This window comes from Chlamydotis macqueenii, chromosome 13, assembly GCF_036417535.1.
Source record: "Chlamydotis macqueenii isolate bChlMac1 chromosome 13, bChlMac1.mat, whole genome shotgun sequence".
Taxonomy (NCBI): Eukaryota; Metazoa; Chordata; class Aves; order Otidiformes; family Otididae; genus Chlamydotis; species Chlamydotis macqueenii.
The window spans coordinates 1161117-1186731 of NC_141568.1; the positions used below are offsets into that span (position 1 = coordinate 1161117).

At 49.4% G+C, this 25615-nt stretch overlaps 1 protein-coding gene across 2 annotated transcripts in view; it reads right to left on the minus strand.

Annotated features, from left to right (window-relative positions):
- NFAT5 (nuclear factor of activated T cells 5) overlaps nucleotides 1-20157 on the minus strand; it is a 68555-nt gene extending 48398 nt beyond the window's left edge. The window contains exon 1 of one of the 2 annotated variants that reach the window (XM_086758472.1): nucleotides 19853-20157. The gene's annotated coding sequence lies outside the window, so the exon portion shown is untranslated. The remainder of the gene's footprint in view (nucleotides 1-19852) is intronic. The other variant, XM_086758473.1, reaches the window with a different exon arrangement.
- Between the last annotated feature and the right edge of the window lie 5458 nt (nucleotides 20158-25615).

Consider the following 25615-nt stretch of genomic DNA (forward strand, 5'->3'; position numbering starts at 1 on the left):
ACGTACCTTCGCTGATCGCTATCGGGGACTTTCAGCCCCAGCTCTCCTTTTTCTTTCACAGCCTGCGGAGTCAGTCCTCACCCACAAAGCCCAGGGAAGTTCTACGAAAGAACGAAACGTGTGCGTGTGCACCTTTTGAGCAACAAGCCGGTGTAACCCAGGCTCCCAAGCCTCCTCACGCTCTGCAAGCACAGAACGCAGCCAGCGCTGGGTATTTTGCAGACATTTCTTATTTGTCATGCTGCATTCTGAGAAAGCTTCTCCGAACTGCAAAATCCCAAGCAGTTCTCAGATAAAATGTTTATTTATTTCCATGTTGAATGGCTCCTCTTAGCTTGGCTGCTGGCATAGCTATCAATACGTCAAAAAATTCTCCAAATAAAATGTGGCGTTTGGAAACCACAAGATGTGTGTGGGTCTATTTTCTGCAGAGCTACAAATTTTCTTCAGGATTAGTGTCTTACTTCCAAAGACCGAAGAACTAAAGGTTCAAATTTTGTCCCAAGAATGAAAAGCACAAACACGAGCCAAAGAAAAACACAGTTATGACGTAAGGGGGTCCTGCCCTACTTGATATCTGTGGAAAAGCCAGCCACAGGCAGGTGATGGGGCTGGAGCAGCTGCTGCGCTGCGATTACCACTCAAGGGATCCCTCACAACCTCTCGTATGGAAAATCACGTCCATTCAGTTTCCTTGGCAAGAAGGGATCTCAGCTCAAAGTGCACCCCGCAGAAAACTCCTCCCGCCAGCCCACCTAAGCGACTCAGCCAGGTCCTCGAGCCAGAGCCGGGCGGGCTGCTGTCTCCGGAGGAGTCACAGCGATCCTCAGGGCTGCTGCGGCCACCCGACACGCAGCTCTGCTCGCGCCCAGTATTCTGTTACACCTAAGGCACTTGAAGCCACTCACCAAGTATTTCTGTTATGCAAAGTGTTCGGTGACGGGCCCTGGAACGAGGGATCACAACACAGCACTGTGTGCATGTGTGCCAGTATAGAAACCTGTACATTTTCATATATCTGTTGCATACATACACACATACATTTTCATTCCCTTCTGCTGTCTCTCAAGAAACCCTCTTTGAAGAGAGAGCTGCTCAGCATCATAATCCTGTCATGACTCACAAGGTATTTGGTGTTGATTACAAAGCCCAATTTCCAAAAGCTAAGTTGTTAGGTAAGAGTGAGCTTTTCTCTTTGGGTCTGTTGCTGGGGTTTGCTTTTTTTAAGAAATTTCTTTTTAACTTTCAAATGCGATGAAGGTTCTGTCAAGCTTGCTGCTTTAAAGGGATGCTCAGATCCAAAACTCCCACAGCACATTTTCTCCCAGGGAACACATAGTTTTAGCAGTAATCCACAATAAACGCGATTATAATCTCTGTGAATAATTCTGACAACACAATAAAGAGAGGGAGAGAAGGAAAAGCCAGCGTTAGAATTGAAGCACATTCCCGAAGATCATAAGACCATTAAGAGCAAATCGTTAATTTCATGCTTCATTGATAGAAGACAAAACTACACGAAATACAGTCTAAAATATGGCACCCAGTCTCTATCCTGATACACTTGAACACCACAACCAAAACTGAAGATGAGCCCTACGCTTGGAAATGAAGCTGGCATTAGCCTTGGAGCTGTAGGAAAGAGAGGACGGAGCAAGCTGTTAGGAGGGAAGGGAACACTGATATTCGGGAGTCACGGTGAGGTGCAGCCGAGAGAACACAGATGCGGTGGAAGAGGAGAACCAGCAGCACCATGAAGGTTCCAGAGACCACAGCCCTGGCACCATCAACGCCTCCTCTGCCTCCCCAGTTCTTCCTTTAAGAAAGCCTTCTGCAGCAAACTTGCTGTGCACAATTCAGACTTCAAATGAAACTTTGTGTTTTCACCTAAACACAGGCCAATGTTTATATATGCTGCACTATAAATAGCATTAAAGTAAAAACTGACAAATTCCAGAAAGCTTAGAGCTGTTGCAAGGAAACCAGTTCTTCCCCAGAGGACATCGTTTCCCTCCACACCCGGTATGGTATTTAAACAGCGAAAGCTCCCTCCCCTATCCATCCGCTCACCTCCACCGCCGTATCTGACACACTTGTGCGCGCACACATGAACATCCAGTGTATTAAATCTTCTGCTCTAGGTTCATTCATGTGGAAAACACCCACAAAAAATAAAAGGCTGTTATGTAAATGCAGTGTTACGTTTGAAGGCCAAAATAAAAATTCAGGATCATTACGAATTCCTACCTAATCAACAATAAATACAGGCAGACAGAATTCCTGGTTTCAGCGGGTGCTGTGTTGAATTGAGTCAAGCTTCGGCTGGCTGGTAGCACAAAGTGTCTTCTAACTTCTTGCTGATTTCAAATCCCCTGACCAATATATTGGTTAATCTCAGGTTTCTGGGTTTTTTGCTAGAAGTAGCTCCATTTATACCCAACGTCTCCCCTAAACACATTTTCTTTCTCCACAGAGGAAGACAGGAACTTGCATTTCAGGATCACTGTTCCTATGAAATACAAACAGGACCAACACACAAACAAAATAACCAAACGATCAGCCAAGAGCCGCACACACACATTTCCAACACAAACCCTCACCTGCTCTGTCACACGCGTTTGTGTAACCAGCTATTAGACACCCTATTTACTGTAAACCTCCAGATCTCATCTCTTCCTTCAACTAGACCCACCAGATGAGCCCAGGCTTCGCAGATTCTGCTCCTGAAATCAAGGACACATGGGGACAGGCAGATTTACAAAAAGTACTTTAAGTGTCAAATTTCTTCAATTGCACTTTATCCGATTATCCTACCCCTATAATCTCTCATCTGAGATCAGCTGCTTGTAACTTTGATCTTCCTGCCAGTTTAGAAAATTCTCTCTCAGACTGCGATACCGACCAGGACAGCATCAAATACCAGGCCAACACCACTGAATTTTAAATTTGGGGAGGACAAGAATTTGTTAGCGTACTGCTTGAAACCGCACAAAACATTCAGAATTGAAATATTCATGAAAAATAATCAAGTAATACGATAGCAGACTCACCTGTACGCAGCGGATCAAAACCAGCGCGCCCGAGCCAAGCAGTAAGCACTCCAGTACTCTTGGCTACCAGCGGGAACCCAGCTGGCAGCCCGGCTCAGGTGAAAGGGGCTCACCACCGGTTTTCCCAAAAAACTGCAAGAGCAGCAACACATCCTGAAGGTACAGAAAAGGATCTGCAATGCTGCTGGAAGGGATGCTCACCTAATAAACTGCTACACACAACCAAAATTCGCTCATTTACAATTAGACGAGATGAACAGAGCCGTCTGTGAAAGGGCTGGATGCGTTACCATCAGTCCACACAAAAATACACCCTTGGGCCAAGGTGTGTCTGGATCGCTCCCAGCGGCCCGTGGCAGGGGCTCTGTCTTTGAGGGAGAGAGGAGAGGCCCAGCAAAGATCTGGGCAAAATGACTCGGAGAAGGTAGGAAACCTGGGTGAAGCTGATCTGATGATACTACAGCGCAAGCGCAAAAGGCTGGTGGTTCGTGACAGCGAACTGAAATTTATAAGTGCTCCTTCTCCTCCCATTTTCCTCACTTCACCTTGGCACACACACAGTTGTCCCTTCTGTAGGAATGTTTTACGCTTCTACACGCAGACTAACCAGGCTGAATTACAGGCACCTGGGCTTGCAGCAGAATCTAAGCACCCCAGCCTTCCTCATTACCACCAACAAAAAATACTACACTTACACTTGTAAACCATTCTCATCAGGATGATATGAAAGGAAACACACCATGCCTTGTGACCAGCGACACTGGGGTCCTCCTTACCTACATAGGAATTTCAGATATACAGATTAAAAACTAATTTCTAGTAATTTAGTGCCTCATTAACTTGTGCTGTGCTCGGACCGGTTCATGATGTTACAAAAGAACTTGCCTGTCCTTCTCAAACTTTTGTGAGGCTTTCTTAGCATACCAGCAAATTTAATTGAGATTCCTCTGGTTGGTTGATCAAAGAGCTTCTTGTAACTCAGCACTTGGCGAAGCTGAGAGCGCAGAAGATATAAAAAACAGCAGAGAATACCCATTTCCAACATTTAAAAGCAACAGTAGGCTCATCCACGATGAGTGCAGACATCCTCATTTTGCCAGTGCCACCAAACGCCTTAAACATTACAGAATATTCTTTAGATATATCAAGGATTTCCCTGCGCTTTGCTATTCTGTACCAGAGGCAAAGCCACGCCACACAGAACTTCCAGGCATGGAAGCCAAGTTAGGAACTTGGTGGAGACCTACTAGCAAACAAGGCCATAACGAACACAGGGGGAGGCTGACACCACCATGTGAAAAGGTCGCCTGCTCCAGGCCCACAGAGCCCTGCTACAGAACTAAGCGCACTGTGCAGTAAGACAGCCATTTCTGCTTTCTAGGCATGTAGTCCTCCTTCCCTTTTAAGTAATCACTGTAAATTCAGAAGAATAACCAGATAAGCTTGAAATAGTGGGGAAATGTCAGGTTATTTCTGACAACACACAGTTAAGAACACAAAAAAGGAACCTAGGAAAGAAGTATTGCTTCTGACTTTAGCTGAAGCCATCCTTCCCCTGCACCTAACAGCCTCTAAACCAATGGCTGACCATGATGTGGAAAATTCTTTTTTTTTTTTTTTGTTACAGTTTTCCTCTTAACAACAGATGTCAGACAGCACTTAACCCGGCAGCAGCTCCAGCTCCAACTTCAACGCCACTTCTTCAGGTCATTCCCCAGGCCCAGCCCTGAGGAGGTTGCTGAGATACAGCCCCAGCTCTCCCCCGGCCCACCAGTCTGTCTGTCCCACCACGGTGATCTGCTCCTGGGACTTCACCCCCTCTAATGCTGGGAGCTTCTTCAGCAGCATCCCTTTCATCTAGACTGAAACGGTAACAGCAGCCTTCCCGCTCACAAGGCAATCATGCAGGAGAGCATGATCAGTAGAGGGGTGATGAGGAGAACCAGCCAAATTGTTTGCAGTTGAGGCAGAGACGGGGCATTTTCCACCTGCAGCTGGCATTTTTTGCCTTTAAGAGTAGGTGCATCCGGGAAATCCCTTTCCACTTCTACGACCGCCTGAACACCAGGAAAGCTAATCACTGTCTTTTAATAAGCTCTCCGCACCGAACAGCTGCCCATTTGAGCCCCACTGATACTGGTCTCCTCGACATGTTTTAATACCCATCCAGATTTGTCTGCTCCTTCCAAAGCCATTTCCTTGCTGCAGCACATGACAGTCACACCAGAGATTAGACAAAACCTTGGTGTACTCTTCTAATCAGCTGGCAGCATCCAAGCAGAAATCTCTTCTAATGATGTACTCTAAGCTGATCAAAAAACCAAGCAAGCAAACAGGCAAAGAGAGTTGTTTATACGGAACAAAGATTAAAAAACAATTAGAATACATGAACCTGCAAGTAGCCTCTCCTACACAGGAGGTGGGTGAGGAAAGAGAAGTGGAGCACACATGCTCAGCAAATCAAAGAAACTCTATAAAAGAGAAAATAATGGTGTCCTTGTTCTACCACATCCCCAGCTAAGCACATAAATCCAGGCTAGGAGTACCTGCACACACATGTATAAAGATTCTGTGATGCCCATCAGTCCATGTTAAGACACAGTTTTGGGCTAAACCTGTATTACCAAGGTTCCAAACATCAACTAAGGGCCTGACCGCCACTCCTCACTCCAAAGACAGCTGCATTTTAACAAAACTATATATGCAACTGAGTATCTTTCAGAAACTCCTGTGGGTAAGGGATGCTAAAACCAAAATCTAGTCTATGCCTGAAAATTCTAGGCCTCTGTTTGTGTAACCTGAAGTTCTACTCAGAAATCCAGTGTCTACGATAAACAATATAGCTCAGTGGTGGAGTTTATTGTATGCCACCGACTCCATCACAATAGCTTAGATCACAAAGAGTTTTGAAAGAATGATGGGGGGGAGAGCGGGGGGGGAGTGTTACACCAGCTCCACAAATTCACCTTCTAATCAAAGCCTTGCTTTGTTGCAAAATGTTAAGTGTCATGACCCTCACGGATTTTTCTGTACACAAAACCTGGGTGTGGGAATACTTGGAAGCAAACTATTCTGCCTGTCAGGAAGAACCTGGAAGAGCCAGCTCCTGCAGACCCCAGGAGAAGCAGTCACTGAACAAGTTTGGTTATCACAGCAGAGAGAACACAGGATACGTTTCAGAAACCGGAGGCCACCCTCGAGTATAACAGAAACTCCGTCCTACACGGCACAGCGAGCGCTCTCGTCTCATCCAGGCTGAAGTGAGAGAAGTAACATCAGGACCCACAGGAGTAAATTCTTCAGTGAAAATACAGACAGTCTCTTGCTTCTTGTCTCTGAGTTAGCAAAATGAAACATTACTACACACCTGTACCTCTGAGCAAATGAAGCAATTTGTACATAGCCAGTGGAATATTTTCAGAACCGCTGCTCCACGAGAACGCACGCTGATGAGGGGGCTGGCGCAGCGCACAGGAACAGGACTGCGCAGACGGGAAGCCAAAGCTGGATAACGAGGACGCAGTAAGAAGCTCAACAGAGGAAGCTTTGAGAGTCTGAGAAAGGCAACTGGAAGAAAGACAGAGAGCCTAGCGCATGAAAACAGAGCAGAAGCAGACTGAGATGGGCACAGGCCAGACACATCTGTGACCACTAAAGCACTTTCTGCTCCACAGTGGTGGGTCCATTGTTTGGGTTTTGCAATCGTTTGGTTTTTCTCTTTTTTTTTTTTTGTTTTAGTTGGCTGTTTTTGAGTACTCCACAGGAAATCCAAACTCTCACCTGCAGAAGTGAGACTCACCTATAACAACTGCAGACAGCGGTAGCTCTGCTTATGGTACAGAAGATTTTATGTGGTAAAGTTCCAAAACAGATTTGAAAGAAGGAAGGAATAGACAACAAAGGGTAAATCAGCTTTTATTCTTTATCTGCCACAAGAGGATTTATTAGATACTACAGACCGCCATAGTTTCTGTATTTCCTAACATCTCTGCAAGCCTGTGTTAAGTCTGCTGAAGTTGCTTAGCAGCAGCGACAATGAGGCAAGCAGCCCTGAAGACAGGCTGAAGTTTCAGACCGAGCAAGAAGGGAAGACCCGACTCAAGCATACCGAAGAACAGATAAAACGCAGTGCCTGTTCAGAGAATCACAGAATCATTTCGGTTGGAAAAGACCTTTAAGATCATCAAGTCCAACCGTAAACCCAACGCTGCCAAGTCCCGCTAAGCCATAAAGATACTTGTTGCATAACTGCACGGCAAAAGTCAAAGAGCAAGAAAAAGCCTCCGCTTGGTGAAGCTGAGCAAAAGGACACCATACGCTGCTTAACAGTCTGGATGCAGACACCCTAAAGCGTTTTACAAAGCTGTCAGTCTGACGACTCCTATTTTTGCAAACACAGAAACCGAGTCGTAGGAAGAACGTAACTCAGAAGGCTCCCCAGTCAGCAGGACACAATCGAATCGAATACCCAGTGCTCCACCCACTAGGTAACACTAAAGCAACGCTTTCGTTTCATGTCTTTAAGTACATCTCAGAATAACGTGCTTAAATATCCGACTCACTTCAAACTGACAGGGTAACCTAAAATACGTACAGACTCCTTCCTTCTGTTCCTGCACACATCCACCTGTTCCGAACAGGCTCCCCAACACTACCTGCACCGCTATTTTTCACATAGCTCTAAAATGAAGGTATGTCAGCGAGACACTTGTCATGCCTCCCGACATTGCACTGGTGCCCTCGCTTCAGCAGCACCTCTAAAGAGAGGCCAGAGGAAACAAACCAGAGTACTATTCCCTCCCTCTTCATCTGCCGTGCCACGCTCAGTAAAAGGCTGGAAGCAGGTCTTCCCGCCAGCGCTCCTGTTACTGTCAACACTGGCAGAACTATATTGCGGCTACAGCAACAGTGGCAGGTTTTCAAAGGAACTGCAGTGTATACAAGGATGTTTTACACAGCCAAACACAAAATCTTCCTTCCACTTCCCTCTGGCTTCAGACAAAAGCAGCAAACCCTAAATCAACACGATTCATGAGCACATAGGGAAAGGCAGATGCCACGGTTCTGCCTGGACTAGAAAACTCGATTAAAACGTTGGTGCAGCTCCGCTCTGAAGAACCGGCAGAGGATCCGAGCCCTGTGTGCTGGTGATGCAGCGCTGGACGCTGTCAAATCCAGATCCTGCCTGCAAATGCCGCTGCTCCAACACGGAAATGCACAACGTAGTCTTTTAGTGAGGAAGAGAGAAGAGCTTGCTGACAGCCGCTTCTGTTTTAAAGAAAGATGATCAGTATATATTATTAACCAAAGGCAATAAAACTTTATCACAACTGTAATATCATTATTTCTTGTACTTAAAAATAAAAATGAAAGCTGAAAGTTGTTTCTCGCATTTTTTTAAAAGCACAAGGATTTGTACCAGAAATGCTAGTATTAAAAAGCTAATTTTGCAAGCAACTCACAACTGAACAAAAATCAGTTACTGCAGTATTCCACCAGCCTTCAGAAAAGCTGTTAATCTCAATATTCAGGGTTCTGCACAGCAGGGTAGGGCTGAGAAATTAATCCTTTTAAAGTTGAATTTCAACAACTGACAAAGGCATGTGTTAGCTGAATTCTATTTATGGCACTCGTCCAAGTATCAAATAAAGCCTTCCTGGCTGTGGTTCAGTCCTCCCCATTCACAGCTCAAAGAGTACTTTTATAAACGCAGACAGACAGTATAAATCCTGCCTCTTGTTTGCATCCCATTTTACACATCTCAAAAGGAGAGAACAACATTATTTAGTGATTGTCACTTCAAGAAATGGACCAGTAACGACTTGCTGAAGAGTCTGTCCTGTGCGGTTGCGAACGGCAGACAAAACCCCAGGAACTCAAAAGATACTGCTAAAATACCACAGCTAGTAGGGGCCGAGACCCGCACGGACGTGCACAGAACGGGGCACTGCTCCGCTGAACAGCTAAACCCTTCGGCAGTAGCGTGGAAAGGCTTTTCTACATACAAGGATAATACGTTCACAACACCTTAGGAACTAAAAAAGAAATAAATCCAGTGTTGCCAGGCTTTGATCCTCCAGCATGCAGGAAAGCGAGCTAAGCTTTTAAGTCTGGAAAGAATCCAAATATGAAAGGTATGAAAATTCAATTAAGGAATTCAAACAACCCCATTTTGCCATCCAACGGTGTTATACACAGTTGTTAAAACAATTGCTTTCTTTGTGATTCTGAACTAAACTGAATTTTAAGGACAGTTGCTTTTCTCCCCATCCTCCCCTTCTGCCACTACAAAGAGTTCATTTCTCAAACGCTCAGGCACAGTAGGACCGAAGAACGTTAACAACGGCCATCTACCAGCCACTTTAAAACACTGCTATTGGTTCACAATCAAAGTTCACCGGCAGCACAGAGGTGACCCGCGCTCCAGCCAGCTCTGCCAGCTCCCTGGGTGCAACGCACCACCCAAGTTCAGGCGCACGGAAGTCCACCCGACACCCCAGTCACTGCTGTCTCAGAACGATGTTTCTCAGCCTTTTAAAGGTCTGTACAATTTTTTTTTCGATGGGGTTATTTTTGCCATCTCTTACATTTGCTGTAGAACAAGAAATACAATACCAGCAACAACAAAAAAATACGTTCTTTTTTCCTTTGAGGATATACCACAATATTTGACGTGAAGAATAAAAACGTACAGGTGTTCAGACAGACTTTCAGTACATTGCAGCTGCCTCTCGGATTCAGTATTTTATTATAACCCTGGCTGCAGCGGCTCCGCTCATGAGATTTGACGTGTCGTAGTAACTCCTAGCGTGATGTCTAGCGCCTTGAACCCACAAACCATCTCCAGGCCTCCCTCCCTTTACTCATTTTAGTAAGATACTGACATTAAAAGGTATTTTCTCTCGTCATCCCCAAAACCAAGAAATATTTCTGCTTCCTACCATCATTTGGGTTTCTATTTACAATTCAAGTACTATGTTTGATGATAAACATAATTTTTAAAAACAAACACGAAGCAATGTTTAACAAACAGTACTCCTTGGCACAGTTAAAAGAAAGCTCTGCTGAAAGTCTGACATCTGTAACGCAACTTCTCACAAACTGATTGATCAGGTACGCGACAGAGCCGTGCTGGGCGCCAGCGATGGAGCCCAGACTCTGGGATCTCACCAGCTTCTCTCTCCGGTACTGCAAGAACCCATGTTAGGAGGTAAGACCACAACAGCGCTAAGAAACATGGAAAGGAATGACAGTCAGCCTGGGTACCTCGTACACCTTTCACACAGCCACAAACATCTCGGAGAGCGGCACACGAGTCCCAGATTGTCTGCTCAGCCTTCTGTCACGCTTAGCGCCCACAGCAGCTACTCTGAACACACTCATGTTGGAAATTGGGGGGGGGAGGGAGGGGGGGCCGCGGGGAGAGGAAAGAGAGAAAGAAGATTATAAATAAAATCCTTTTGAGTGAGCCTGAACGATACAGCAGAAGTGTGTGTTAGGGACAGCACTTGTTCAAAGCAAGCTTTTGTCAAGCACCAGGTGCTACAGCTCCCTCCCAGGCTCCACGCTTACAAGCCCTTTGCTCTTTCTAACGGACAGTTCTGCTGGTAGGCACCAAGCCGCCCTTCGACTGCAGATAAAGACAGACCCAACTAATGAGGTGCATGCTCAACCACAGGCCAACCTGTGTGATAAATACTGCCCCGGGAGGAATTCCTCAAGGAAATAAAGATGCAAGTTGTTTGGAAGAACAGGTTTTTAAACTATTAAGCAAGTTCTTCTCCAAATATGTTCACACGTGACTCTCAGGAGACAACCGGGAACCTCAGCCAACCACGTAATGACAAAACGCGGCTAAAAGATTCCTTTCTGTGCTACAGAGCTACAACCCCCCTGGGATCGCAGGGAGAGCAGCAAGGGAAGAATCAGTGGTGTAACTGCCCCGGAACTGTCAAGGTATGTAAAACTTAACAACGGTCGTAACAAATCAAACTAAATATTGATTAGCCCATATTTATTATCTGATAGCAACAAACTAATACATAAAAGGTTTACAAAAATTAGTAAGTTTAGAAGTGTATTTCTCCTAGAATACCTTCCAAATTCTGAAAATTGGCTACAGACTGACTCCCTAGCTTACAGGCTTTATATCCTCTACAAATCTAACACCTTCTTGACTCATTTCTGCTTTTACCACCCACAACATCTGTCAATTGCTTCCACAATTAAATGGTGTACGGAAAAAAAAAAAAAAAGAAGAAAAAAAATGTGTCTTTTGTTGGAAATGAATGCCTGGTTATTGCGTTGAGTGTCTTCTATCTCTGAAGTCATGAAAAATAATAAATAAGCACAGCCTGTTTATCTGCGTTCCACCATTCACGGCTTTCCTCGTCTATCCCACTCATTCACATCTTCAGCTTCGTATCTCCAGTTGAACTGTGGAGCACCTCGTATATGCTAAGCTTGACATTGACTCAAGGACAGACAATGCAACAGAAGATAAGTCCACTGAGGGTCAGAGTTCATGGGCTAATTGGCAAGCGTGCAGATAACGATCCTACCTGGATGGATACAGTGTACCTGCCAGAGCTTCCGGGGATCCCAACACCCCTCGTCTACGCCTGCCCCACCTCACTGCCGGAAAACCCGAGCTACTACAGTCTGCTGTGACCAGCTTCTCAAAAGCCACACGTACTTGGAGATCTCTTCGCCTCAGTTAAATTGGCTTTCCTTACTGGACTCCTAAGAGGGAAAAAACACTTGTTCTCCGAGTTTCTTCAACAGCTAACAGGTATCCCACTTCATAAAGTGTTTGTTTCAAACGCCAAGAGTATTTCAGCTGTCTTTCCTCTATGTCTAAAAGCTGAATTCAATACAAATAAAGCCTGCAGACTCCTTGGCTCAGGTGCTGAAAAGTAGAAATCTTCCTAAATGAATTCCTTTGCTATTGTATTCATGCCTTGAAATACTTGCAGGGCAAGGAGTACTTAAATTTACTCTAAACAATATAATCCCTTCCTTGCTACCACACCTCCAAAAGCACCTTTTTTACTTCAGTGGCAGTAAATAACTTAACTGAATTACTGAAGCTTATACCGAATCCTTTCAGGCCACAGAATAAGAAACCAAATGATTTCTCCATCTGATTAAAGAGCAACTTCATTCCAGGTGCAGTTCAAGTTTCAAGGCGAGGCAGACAGCCCCGTCTAGAATTCAGATGCCCCAAATTCAAAATCAAAGTAAGATTTACTCCCAAACGAACTCTGCACACAGGCTAAGGACAGGCACTGATCACAGTCGCACAGATACATTTACAGACAAGAGATGATGGAAGTTCTTTCTCTATCAGAGAGGAGTTTAAAACTGCTGAGCGTGCCTGGAGCACAAGAACTCCAGGAACGCCCGGAAAGTCGCTTTCAGAGGAACACGCTCTCCATCAACAAGTGTAACCCCCGTTTTTAAGGGAGCATCTCCCAATAGGCTTTGAACCTGGTAGATATCCTCAGCACAACTGACAACAGAATACAAAATCTTACGGTACATTTCCCACACATTTCAGGAAAATAAACAGCTGTATTCAAAAGGAAAAATCTGAATTAGTGCCCCAGTAAGAAAATGACTGCAACGCAGCAATGAGAATACCCGAAGTGGGAACTCACAAACGCCCGAACAATAGCAAAGGCTGTTCAGAACTCACACGCTGCCATGCATTTAGCGCCACGAAGACAAAGGGCCTGGAGCACCTTTCACACAAGGAGAGGCTGAAAGAGCTAGGACTGTTCCATCTGGAGAACAGAAGGCTGAGGAGGATCTTATCCAGATGGCAGGGAATGAGAGGCTCCTCTCAGCAGAGCCCAGCAACACAAGAGGCAACGGGCACCAATTAAAATCCATTAAATTCCATCTTAATTATCTTAACCACAAAGGTAGCCAAACACTGGCACAGGCTGGCCAGAAAGGTGGTGGAGTCTCCATCCATGAAGCCATGGAGCCCAACCGGACGCGGTTCCAGGCAAAGTGCTCTAGCTGGCACAGCTTGAGCCGGGGATCTGGATTAGATGATCTCAGGAGGTCCCTGCCAACCTCAACCACTGCATGACTGAAAGCTGGCACCGCCTCCACAAGTACTCACCCTGCTCTCTCCCACTGCCTGCACAACTGGGACATCGACTGTTTTCACAAGTTTAACCTAAATCAATCAGATTCCTGGAGTCTGTAACATTTACTCACAAGACAAAACGAAGACTATTAGGAACCGTAACTCTAAGTTCCTCAGTAAGTCTGCTTTAACAGGAATACGTATTCCAAGCTAGGCCACCTTTTCCCTCCTCAAGAAACAAGAACATATTCAAATATTTCAAACGAGGAGATCTCTTTCCTGGTATTAAACTGAAGAGAGAGTAAACCTGAGGTAGAAGACAAGAAGTATTTCTTCACCAAGTATACAATCAGACTGTGGAATTTCTTGCTGAATCCAAAAACTAATCAAGAGCCAAAAAAGAAGTGAGTAAGATTCTAGGTACTGCTGTTAGGTGCTAAAAGGTTAACCATATACACACACATCCAGAGGCACCTCGCGCAAAGGCAGACGTACCCGAGTTGTGAAACGCGCTGTCAGTGGGACTCGCAGCACGTACAGACGTGCAGTGCCGCTTGGCGTGAGCTCCAGAGCCGCCGCTGCCGCCAGCGCCGAGGGAAGTGGAATGTCATTTCAACAGTGGCAGATTGTCACAACTCGCATCTTCCTGCCCCACTTTACAAAGCAGCCTGTGACCGCTGACAGTTCATAGTCACATTAGCAGGTCATGTTCCCCTACGCACAAGACAACAGAAACCATCATCGCTAACAGAAGCTACTGAACTCTGCAGCTTGCTGTTTCCCAGTCACTCTGTAGTGCTACTATCAAAACTTACAGATTCTTCTGCTGAGTGAATCCATAAAATAAAAATAATAATGAGCCCTCTAGACAATGAGAGGCTGAAATAACTGGCTTGAATGTCAGTTTTTCTGAACGGGAATGGAACTCCAGCATTTGAAAACTTTTCATTACTGTCTTTAAATCTCTTTCTTTCCTACAGGCTTCACCTCACCTAGGCATTAATAGGAACTGCTGTCCATCGTGTTCTGTTCGCCAAACAGCCGGAACTCCACCACGACCCAAATCTGCTTTCAAGATCAAAACTTTGCATTACTTTGGCATATTGCATTCATTCTATAAACTCTGCAAGGGGACCCAAAATTCTTTCTAATTATTTACAAAGCAACTGTAAAATCTTTCCAACTGCCGGAGGGACAAGGAATCAAGAGGAACCGAAGAACGATTCTTCACAGCATATTTATGTAAATAAGTGAAGACATTCCTCCTAGTCTGGCACAGTGATGCTCACCATACAGATGACTCAGAACTACAGAGTTAACAACCTAACACAACCGCTGCTGAGCATTTACATTTCAAACACTGCTACAGCACTGCATGCTTTTGGAAACAGTGGTCACTTAATATTCTACTACTTGCCCATTACTGTGTTACAACACAGTTCAAAGTTAGATTCGAGAGTTCATTTCAGTCAGTTCTTAAAATAATCGCTGTACTTGCTGATGAGAAAGCCAAAACTTGCCTGAATATTCAGCATCATCACTTTACTTTTTGCATAAACACAGAGAAGATAACAGACGTGATAAACTGCAGAGACACGACCACATACCTCACTTCACCTGCACTTTGGCCTCTCATCAATTCCTGTTCGGGTTTACCAGCACATCTAAACTTCAAAATTAGTTCAGGCATTGCCTCTTTCATTTTCTCCAACTCAAAAGTATACTTCCACATAAATCTAAGCAATCAGATCAAGGCTCCAGGCTGACAATCATTTTTAGTCAACAGACCCCAAAAGGTAACTATGCCGTCAGAAACGTATAAATAAAGATCAGATACTTTATAAAAATTGAAAAATCTTATCTACAGTCTAGGGAATGTATGATAAAAGTTTACTTCTTGACTATACCAAACAGCAGTATCCTATAGACCCCACTCACAAGCACTTGTGATGTCATTTCAAATATGCAGGTCCTGAGCTAACTGAAGCACGAGTACTCATGACTCCTGATATTCTCATATTCTAAAAATGTTCAGGTGTCTATTAGAGCAAGCGTCAAACTGCACAAAGAACTTTCCAGAACAAAACAAAGCATAAGGGATGTGGAGTGGCATAACCTCACATTAATGAAAAATACGATGAACTGGGGAAAAAAAAAGCAACAGAAGGCACGATGTAAGGAGCACTGCTTTCTGTGGCCGTTCTGTTGTTAAGGCAAATGAACTGGTTTGAAGTAGAAATGGATATTTACAAGGCTGCCACAGAATTTAAGGAACTTTGGTAGAATCCATGTCAGTTGGCTTAAGTCAATGTCCCGAGGGCAGCTGGAAGAGTTGCAGCAGGCGGATGGATGCAGTCCGTCCGTCAAGTAATGCTCAGCGCTGTTTGTCCAGCATGGCACCTTCTATAAGCTACAAAAAGTAGTAAGTATTCTTCTAAAAAGCAGCTAAGTATTATTTCTGTTCCTAAAAACCTGCTAGTATTGGTTCAAAAGTTCAAAACTAAGACTACTTTTATAAAGCATCTGTTCCATCCCTCTTTGGTAATTCAGGCACTGTCTTAACAGAGTTATCCCTTGGATCATGGAGAGAAAAAAAATCTAGTAGGGGAAGAAAAAACAAACAAACAAAAAAATCACCCAAACCCACGTGTTGCATCAACAATTCTCAGCAAACACAAGCAGATTACCGTCATTTAACATTTAAGCATGGAGGAAAATTGAGTTTTGACTAGATGACATTTTTAGGGCAAAAGAGCTATTTAGGAGCCTACTACCATCTTTCTTGTCGCTTCCAGGTTCCAGAAGTCTCACAGTTTTACCATTACTCAACTGCATAAACCAAAATCGGGGGGCGGGGGGAAGATGAACAGAAAGTTCCGATTCTACTTGCTGCCCTACAAAAATGAAACTCCATTAGTACACACTTTACTCTGTAATTGTGCAAAATGAACATACTAGTTAAATTAATCGCACATTTAATCAGTTCAGATTTAGTAGCTGACATTTGATGAACTGCTTTGATCACAGATCTCACCTCTGCCTGTGTACAGCGAACGGCTAACTTTGCTGTATTTGAACGCTGCGTATGATATTCCACCGCAGAACAGCTAGCCTCAAGGTTTTCGCTTGTATGCTCCAGCGATTTTTCTACTACATTACTGATCTGTATGCACATTTGGGTTGTTTTATTTCAAAAAGGACAGTACGTTACATAAAGATGGGAATTAAACCTATGACATTCTAAACATTTTCAGCCTTAAAAAATGTACCCATTTTGGTACATCTCTTATCTTCTTATGAGGAGATACCATCCTTCCACAATGGTTCCAAGGCATATTCCTTTTTTAATACTGACTATACAGAAAGAGGTGGGTGTTAGTCCTTAGCACACGTCAGTTCCTCAGGAGCCACGGGGATGAGCTTCAGCAACGGGCCTTGGAATCAACACTTCACATCTCTTTTCTTTTTAACACGCATAACCAGCCAGATTCCAGGCCTGCAACTTAAGCACAGTTTCACTGTCATTTTAAGCCAATATAAGCTGGCACTGCTGCTGAAAGAAATCGTCCCACCCTTCCTCACTGCTAGTTTTCACATGTCCTTTCCTTGAGTCAGCACAAGCCATTCACGAAGAGCCACAGCAAACACGACCGGGATACTCACCTAGTTAAAAATCAACATTCCCCCTCCCCTTTTCCTTTTTTTATTGTTGGGGGGCAGGGCGAGAAGGGAAAAGTCAAGTTATTTTGAATACGATCAGCTCCCCAGTTCAGTTCACTGCATGGCCAGTAAGTGTGGCACGAGCAGAGCAGCGAGGAAAAGACCGGGGACAAGACTGTTTTAACTCAGCAAGTGGGAATTCATACTGGCTGGAACTGCCCCCAAACCACACCTACAAGTGTGAAAACTGGAAGATAAATTATTTAGATACTCAAAGAAAAATACTGCCTTTCCCAAGCTACGCATAAATGAACAGAAATAAGTCAAATGAATTATCAGAGTAAATTTTAAATCAACGACTCTCTTTGTATTGCCACTTCACCGTAGCTTCGTGTGCTTTCAGAAGTTTTGCTTAACATTTTCAAAGGAACATGGAAACAAAAATCTTAACCAAAATGGCCCCGCAAGCCAAAATTTTAACACGCAGCGTGGAAACAGGCTGATGACATCACTTTGTCCAGGGAACGGCACAAACTATAACACAAAAAAATTGCACTGGCGTAAGCTACGTCTGGGTTCACCGGGTTTTCAAGCATAACTTCACTTTTAAGAGCAGGCTAGTACATTTCAATCAGTACACCAACACTTTTCTACTTTAATTCCAATAAACTAAAGTTTGTATGTTAGAAAAATCTCTGTTACACAGCTTCTTTCACTTTCATAATCTTTGTATTTCCAAAGCACCGCAGTAACCATCGCCGACAAACGTAACAGACCGGTATCGTTAAACCACAACCATCCCGACGCGCGCACAGGAATGCAGTTCAGAGGAAAAGTTACTGGCCCCAGTTCAATCTGCGAGCTGCATTCCAAACTGCGGGATAGCTGTATTGCTGAAAGGAGAGCAGTTATGAGAAACTACACGCTCCTAACACACCCTCATCACAAATGCATACTTGTGGCTTGCTCCCTGCGTTCAGACCTTTCCCTTTATCTCATCAGCAGTATTCATACTCTGATCCAGAGCATTTCTTCACAGGATAAGTTTATCCGTATCTATCTAGGAAAAAAAAAAAAAAAGCGTGCACTGAAGTGTGTTCCCGTTAAGCAGATAACCACCAACACCTTTCCCTAAACCCAGCTACAAACCGCACCAATGCGCCTCACAGCAAAGAGGATCACTTATCTACTCATTCCCTAAAAGTGTATTCATTTGTTCCAAATTTTACTTTAAATTCAACTGCATTTCAACCCAGCACCTCCTTCATCTTTTATTAGAGCAAAATATCAAAAGCAAACCTTGCTTTAACCTCCTTACACACCTCGATCGCATACCCTTTTGTTTGGATAAGCAGCTCACCGTGGCCACTCGTAGGCACCAGGCATCCCTGCCGGGACCCTTCTAGCTCTGAACCTGCATCAGTGCACCGGAAGGAGAAGCACAGTCTTGGTTAATCACGGTGAGATCCTACCTGAAACAGACACTCAACCGTTCCATTGAATATACACACACAAAAAAAAAAAGATAATTCACAGTGGGACTGGTGAGTTCACAAGTTCTGCTCAATTGACTCCTTCAAGAAATTTTGCAACTTCCATGGAAACTTTTTACTTTAAATGTTTTACAAATTATTTTAACAGTGCATGCTTTTCAAGTTGCCACCACAAGAAACTGAATTTGGATGGGGTTTTATCACTTGTAGAACTGCCCCGTTTCAAAGTGCTCTTTCCCTTCCATTTGCCTTGCTAGGACTGAAACCAAAGGGAACATATGCACTTCAGGTGCCAGGAGAGCCTTAAACCCCTGCAGCAACACCTTTAAAAAATTACAAACTATTATACACTGGTGATAATTTTAAGATCTCTAACAGTGAGACAATGACTCAGGGTAGTTTGAGAGCTTTAAAGATGTGCTTTGATTAAAGTCTTTTTATTTCTTTTAGCCTCAGCACTAACGACACACAACTCAGACTCAATATTACAACTAGTTCCAAAAATTCTTTCAAAGTTCAGTCCTTCCTGTAGTAATACCCAACTCTGATTAGCTGCCTTCACTTCAGGGTAATAAAAGCCCTTCCTCTTGTCATGCGCTCCCAAAATTGCTCCCCTCGCTGCTGCGCTGCGGACAGATGTGTTCAGAAACTGCTAGCACCGACTTCCAGCTCTTGTGAAGAAGAGAAAACGAGCGAAGAGCTCGTCTAGCACGTAGCGTTTCTCCTAACGTACACAGCCGTGCTCCCGTGCGCTTGGCAAAATCAAAACTCGGGTATTAGGAAAACGGGCGTTCAGTTCGTTTCCTTCCCACTTTCTCCAGGCTCTCTCTGGGTTTTCACTTCCCACCGACGCCGGCTGAGCCCCCGCTCCCCGCCGGAGACGCTCCGAGCTCCCCGGTACCGTGACCCAGCCCTCCGCTCCCCGGGCTCCCTGCCGGTTTCCGGGCCAGCCCAGAACCTTCACGGCCTCTGCACCGGCACCCCTTCCCGGGACGCTTCGCCGGCGGCTCTCAGCGCATCCCGACCCGCCCGTACTCCCCGTTACTTCGCCATCCCAGCTCCAGGCCGAAGCGCCCGCCCTCCCCGGGCAGCGCCGGGGCTCGGCCCGCATCCCCGCGGATCCGCCGCCAACCGGGGCCGCGGCCACGCTCCCGGCACCGGTACCGAGGGAGGGCGGGCAGGAGCCGCGCAGCCCCCCGCCGCCCTGCCGCTCCCGCGGGGGCCCCGAGCGCAGGAACCTGTCGGGACACATTCTTGAGGCCGCGGCGGCCGGGCCAGGAATGCGGCCGGGGGAGCCGGGCCCGGCCCCAGCGCGGACCGCGGGGCCCCTCACGGCAGCCGAGCATCCCGGCGGGGCGGGGGGGGGCTCGGGGCGGGAGAAGCTCCCCGCCGGCCCCCGGAGGCGGAAAGCGGGGTGGGGGGGGGAGCGCGGCCCGAGGCGCGGGCCCGGGGCCGGCCGTTAGCGGCGGTTAACGGCGCGGGCACGACGCCCCCCCCCCCCCCCCCGCCCCTGCCGCGGCCCCGCCTTCCCGGCCCGGTGCCACACTCACCCCTGGAGCAGAGGGGCCCGGGGGACTCGAGGTCAAGGTCGGCGCTGAGCAGGGATGAAGTCCGAGGGCATCGCAGCTCCGTGGTCCGGCGGGGGCGAGGGGGGCGGCGGGAGGAGCGTGGGGCCGGGCCGGGAGGGGGGCGCTGCTGCCTCCGCCGCTCCGGCGTGGGGAGGGGAGACACCGGCAGGCGAGAGCGCGGCGCTCCGCACGTCGGGCTGGGCCGGGGGCACGGGGGCTCCGCTCGCCGCCGGGACCGGGCACCGCCACCCTGACAGGAACCGGCTGCTGCCAACGGAACGCGCCCGACCGCCCCCTCCGCTGCCGCTCTGCGCCTGCGCGGCCGCCCGGGAGGGGGGGCTCGGACAAGGGACGCCGGCCCGCGCATGCGCCGCGGCGGGCGGGGAGACGCGGCGACGGAACAGCCTGCCGGCCCGGCCCTGCGCGCATGCGCAGAGGGCTCCGCGGCCGCGCTCCCCCGGCCGCCGCCGCCGGAGCCGCAGCGCGCATGCGGGAGAGGGAGGGGCGCGGCGGGGGGCGGAGGGTCCGCCGGGCGGAAGAGCCGCCGCGGTGGCGGGGGGCGCGGAAGCGTCTAGAACGGGGCGGGGGGGCGGCGGGGGGCTCGGGGGCGGCGGCGGGCGCCGGCCGGGGCCTGTGCCGGTGAGGCGAGGGGCGGCCGCCCGGGAGGCCCCAGAGGCCGGAGGGGAAGGCGCCGCCGGGCCCTGTTCGCTGCGGGGGGGGGCTCTCCCCGGAGGGAAGGGGCCGCGTCCCAGCCGGCCGCGGCGGCGGCCCCTGCCGCGGGAAGAGGCGGGCGGCGCGCACGGGGCCCGGCCGCGGTTCGGGGGCAGCAGCCGTTGCGCTGCGGCCTGCCAGGGGTCGGGTGCCCTCGGCGCCCTGCCGTCGAAGCGCGCGATGCAGGGGGCGCGTCTGAGCGAACTCCGGTTTAGGTTGTCCCGAATAAAGCAGCAGGTACTTCTAAGCTAACAAAACGTGTGGAAAGAGCGTCCCTGGTGCATTTTAATCAGGTGCAACAAAGGTGGCATACACCTTCTGAAAACAGGTACCCCAGATCTGCGTAATCTGGAGAGCACAACTGCTGAAAAGTCGAGCTGAAGGAGTTTGGGAGCCGTTTCCCTGGCTCAGAAGATGTAAGAAGGGGGAGGAGGTAAGGAAAGGTCGCCTGCATCGATTTAAAATGACTTCTCCAAGGTGACAAAAATCTGCTGTGGAAATGGGGAAGGGATGGGAAAGCACGAGGGTTTGCCAGGCGAGTGAATGGAGGTGCCGGGCGAGTGCTTAAGCTTTGAAAAATGGAGGAGGAAGGAGACGCGAACAGCTGACGCATACCTCGGGCTCGGCAGAGGGTCCGGTTTCCGCGCTGGGACTGTCTCACCAAAAGGTTGGCACCTGTCCCTTCCACAGCTGGCTCCTGTGCCAGTCTGCTCTCGGGCCCTGCTGAAATCGCGCTCCAAAAACACTGGGCCGCTTCCAGAAACTCGCCGTCCCCCGCCGACCGTGACGGCGGGCACGGGAGGGTTTCCTCGCACGCTGTCCCTCGGTCACCGTGCGGCAGCCTCGTGCCCAGCGGCATCACCAGTCTGACCGCACTCCTGCGCCCACGTACGCGCCCCTTCCAGGTTCACACCCAACCCGTGCTCGGGTGCACCGGGATTTGCCCAGCAAGGCTCTCTGCGCCCTTCCCTTAAGAAGCGGCGGTGTCGCCTGCCAAGGCAGCGCCGCGTGCCCTGGGGAGCGGGGACACGCAAGGACGGGTTGCCGACTTTCAGAGGCCACTGCCGAATTCGGCGTGACCGGTCCTGAGACAGCAGCGTGTGAACGAGCTCTGCCGGGAGATGCCGGCGCGGCTCTTCCGCGTGGTTTGAAAATGGCACGGCCTCCTGGGCCGAGTCCCGGGCTTCTCCTTGATCTGACCAACTAAAGCTAAAATGGAAAGCACGTTGCCATTTGCGCTGGCTCCACTGGTTTTCCAAGAACTGGAAGCACGGAAGCCCCTCAGCAAAACGTCCAGGTGGGCGCGGAAGCCGCTGCAGCGAGCGCAGAGGCCGGCGGCGGGGCAGGAGCAGCCCAGTGATGGCCACAGCTCCGGCACCCGTCGCCACAGCGGTGCCTGGGGCTGTCGCTGTACCCCAGCGTCACTGGGAGCTGCTGCGGAAGGAGCTGCTCTCAGGGGTTCCGGTCACCGCAGCAGAGGTTTAGAAGAAGACGCCCTCCGCCTGGGATCTTGCCTTTGGAGTCCTGGGATCGGGGAACTGCTGATCCCCAAAACCTGAGACGGGCTCTGGGGCAGGGTCCCCGTCCTCGCCTGCTCTTTTTCACGTGTTTTCCCTGGGACGCGCGCTGGCGGCCGCCGCTCGGCCGGCTCTGTCAGGGATCTGAGTGACGCGAGGAGCAGCATCGTGGGGCCGGGGCCGAGACGGCGCCTCAAGGAGTCCGTTCCCGCTCGCGCGTCTGCGAAATGCGGCAACGCGCTCTGCACGCGGCTCGGTTTTGCAATTACGATGTATGGGATAAATGCAATGAAATCCTGGCCAGGTAACCGCCGGACACTGCAACCGGAGACTGCCCATTAAGTTAGGTGTTCTGTGTAATTAAGGTATTTTCTCCTTTTCTAACGAAGTTCCTCTCCCTGCATAAGCAGTTGGGTAGCAGCAGGCGTGAGGGGGAGGGAGTCTAAACCGGGATGGTGAGGATAAATTAGCAGGTGCATGCGTAATACTGCAATTGCAAAGCCTACGTAGGTGTTTTATTTTCTAACTGTGTCAAAAAGACCGTCAGAAAATAATTAGGCTCTGTCAACAGTTCCCCTATTCCCAGATTACTGCTTCCTGGCTCATTAGAGCTGCCGAGGTTGGCAGGAAACTTGTTTTATCGTCATTTCTGTTAGCGGTGTCCCTGGAGGAGAGACAACGCGGAGCATGTGACGCTGGCGTTCGCTTCGTCCTCGTGATGGAGGCCCGGGGCCGTCGGGATTGCGGCGCGGCGTGAGGCACCAGCTCCTCTCTGGCCCGGCGCTGCAGCGGGGAGCGGGACGGTGGGGATCCCAGGCGGCGGGGCCGGGGCTGGCGACGGTCCGTTCTCAGCGCTGGGAGCTGGTGTGCAAGATTTGCTGGTTTCCTGGAGATTTGCCTGGCCCGTAAGGGTCTTAAAAAGAGAAAAGGGGGGCATTTAAAAGCCTTTCAAGAAATGGGTCTTCCCAGTCCATCCCAGGAACGCGGCCAGCGCAGCGTCCCCATCGCCGCCTCCGAGAGCGGCAGCCGTGCTGCGTAACACAGGTCGGCTGCGTCAGGAGGCGCCGGCTTTCGGTGAGCCCCGCGCGGCCGCCTGCCCCTGGGCTCCGCTCGGCCTCGCCGCCGGCCGCGCACACCCCATCCCAGCTCTGTCCCGCGCTTCCCCATCCCGTAAATACTGAGATCCGTAGGCAAAACCGGGTACCCCGGCTGGGATAACATTATGGCAGCTGTGTCGTCGGCGCTGTTAGAAGGCGTTTTTACAGCTGCTGTGTTTTTATTTAACTGCAGAAAGTATCTCAGTAACTTTTTTCCTCTTTAAACTGCAATTGTTTGATATTTAAGCCAGCCCAACACCGCACACGGGGTATTATTGAGAATACTCAATATATGGGGCTTTTTCCTCATGTTTCGTGAAATATTTCCAAAAGGACGTTTCAGAGGCTTTGGTCAGTGGGTTCACGCCCCACACTGTGCAGAATAAGGAAAAAGAAAAACAATTTCCTGAATCCCTGCACGGCAGGAGAGGCTAACACAGGAGGTGGGGCAGCGCCAACGCCCAGCGACACGGGCCGGGCCGGGCACGCCACGCGCAGGTGACGGGCTGATCCCAGACCGCTGTGGCGAGGTGACGCAGGCCACGAGCTTAAACACCGGCGAGATCCCATGAGAAATTCTTGCCCCGTTGGCTGGAAACGGCAGCGGAGGAACACACCTGGAACTGGCGAGGCGTCCGTAGCCGTAGGTGCAGGGTGTCCATTCGGCAGCCTGGGAGGATGTGGCGGGCAGGGTACCTCCCACGCCGACGGGGAAGCAGGCGTTCCAGGGTGGAAGGGAGACCTCTGTCCGGGACGTTTCGTGTGTGGTCATGGTCACGGAGGATCAGCTCCAGCTGGGGCGGCGGCGGGAGGCGGCTGCGTGGGGAATCGGAACCTGGGCCATAAGTGGAAGCTGGGGCCAGGGTTGGGAGGACAGAGCTGGGCCAAACACGGCGTTGGGGTGTTTCAAAGGACTTGCTTCTCCAGCTGATGCTTCTCTCAAGGAAGCATAAAAAACACTCTTTCATGTAAAAACACAGAAACACAATGCCAACTGGAGACTGACTGACTGGGAGCAGTGGAAGTGTAAGCAGCTGGCTTCATCAGACGTCAGGACGGGACGGTGCAGCCAGACCAACGCGCCGATCGTTGTGTGGTGGCCTTCCTCCCTCTCCCTGAGCCATCTCAGCGTTCCCTTCGCCAGCGGCGGGCGATGGACAGCCGCATGCGGAGCCAAGGCTGAGACGGGCGATTCACGAGAGGCACCAGAGCAGTTGGACTCCCCTAATTTTTATCATCTCTGTCTCGGACACCCTGCAAATTCTCCTGAATGCTTGGAGAAGCCAGACCCTGCTCGGTGTTGACCCCGCAGTACTTGGAAGCAGATTTATAAGTGGTTCGGAGGTCTTTATTTGTGTGGATTTTGGATCCAACTCCTCTTGATGAAAGATAAATAAAGAACGATGCTTGCCAAGAAAATAATTCACAACTTTCCGTCCTACTGCGCGTCGTTCTTTCCTTTCCTACAAGCACACCAGGGTGCCCTGTCCTCTGGCCGCAGCATCGGCTCCCTCCGCCGCAGAACGGTCGGGATCCCCAGGACCCTCGCGGGGGATGCTCAGGGGGTTTTGTACCAGGTACAAAGTGCCCCCCGGCCCCCAAACCTCCACTTCCAACCCAGTTAACGGCCTTTTTCCCTACATTCCTGCTAAAATCCAGTCCACAGCAGACTGTTCCCCATGACTTCTCCTCGCCCTCTCATCGAGTCAGCGGCTGCTGCTTGGCCCTCCTCCTCCCTCCAGGGACGATCCGACCTGGTACCGCTTCCCTGAGGCTCCCACAACCACTGAGAGCCACAAGCAGGCAGAATTTGAAGAGCCAGATTCTGCTGGCAGCTGTGGGAGTGGGATGTTAAATTCTTTTTTAAGCGTACGTGTAAATATGGGATGTATTTCACGCTCTCCGTTTCATCTTTCCACCGAAGAGCCCTCCCGCACGCTCTTCGCGCGGTGAAGGCAGTGCAGCCGTGCGCTGCCGGAGCGCGGCCGAGCTTCTGGTGACCCGAGGCGACGCTCCGCTGTCAGCGCTCACGCAGACGGCGAGCGACGGCACGGCCGCCACCGCCACGCGCCTCATGGCGTCCTGTCTGACAGAACCTGCTTCCAGAGGCTCTCTGCCGCTTGCTCATCGCGCTTCCTCGGAGGAGCTGGAATGGATCCTGGATTACTGGGAGCCCTCACAGCTCCCCTGCTGCCGTTATTGAGGTCCCGCTGTAATTGGTGGGAAATGTTGTAGAGCATCGGCAGCCGCTGAACTGGGAGCAGACGTTCCCAAAACTGGAAAAGCGAGGCAGCGCTTGGCAGTGTAAAGACATCGGCTGGCCCCAGCGATCTTCGTTACAAATAAGCGATCGTAGGCAGAAGGAAAATGATTGCACAATGCTTAATAACAGCAAGCTTAACAACAATCCGCATTGAGAT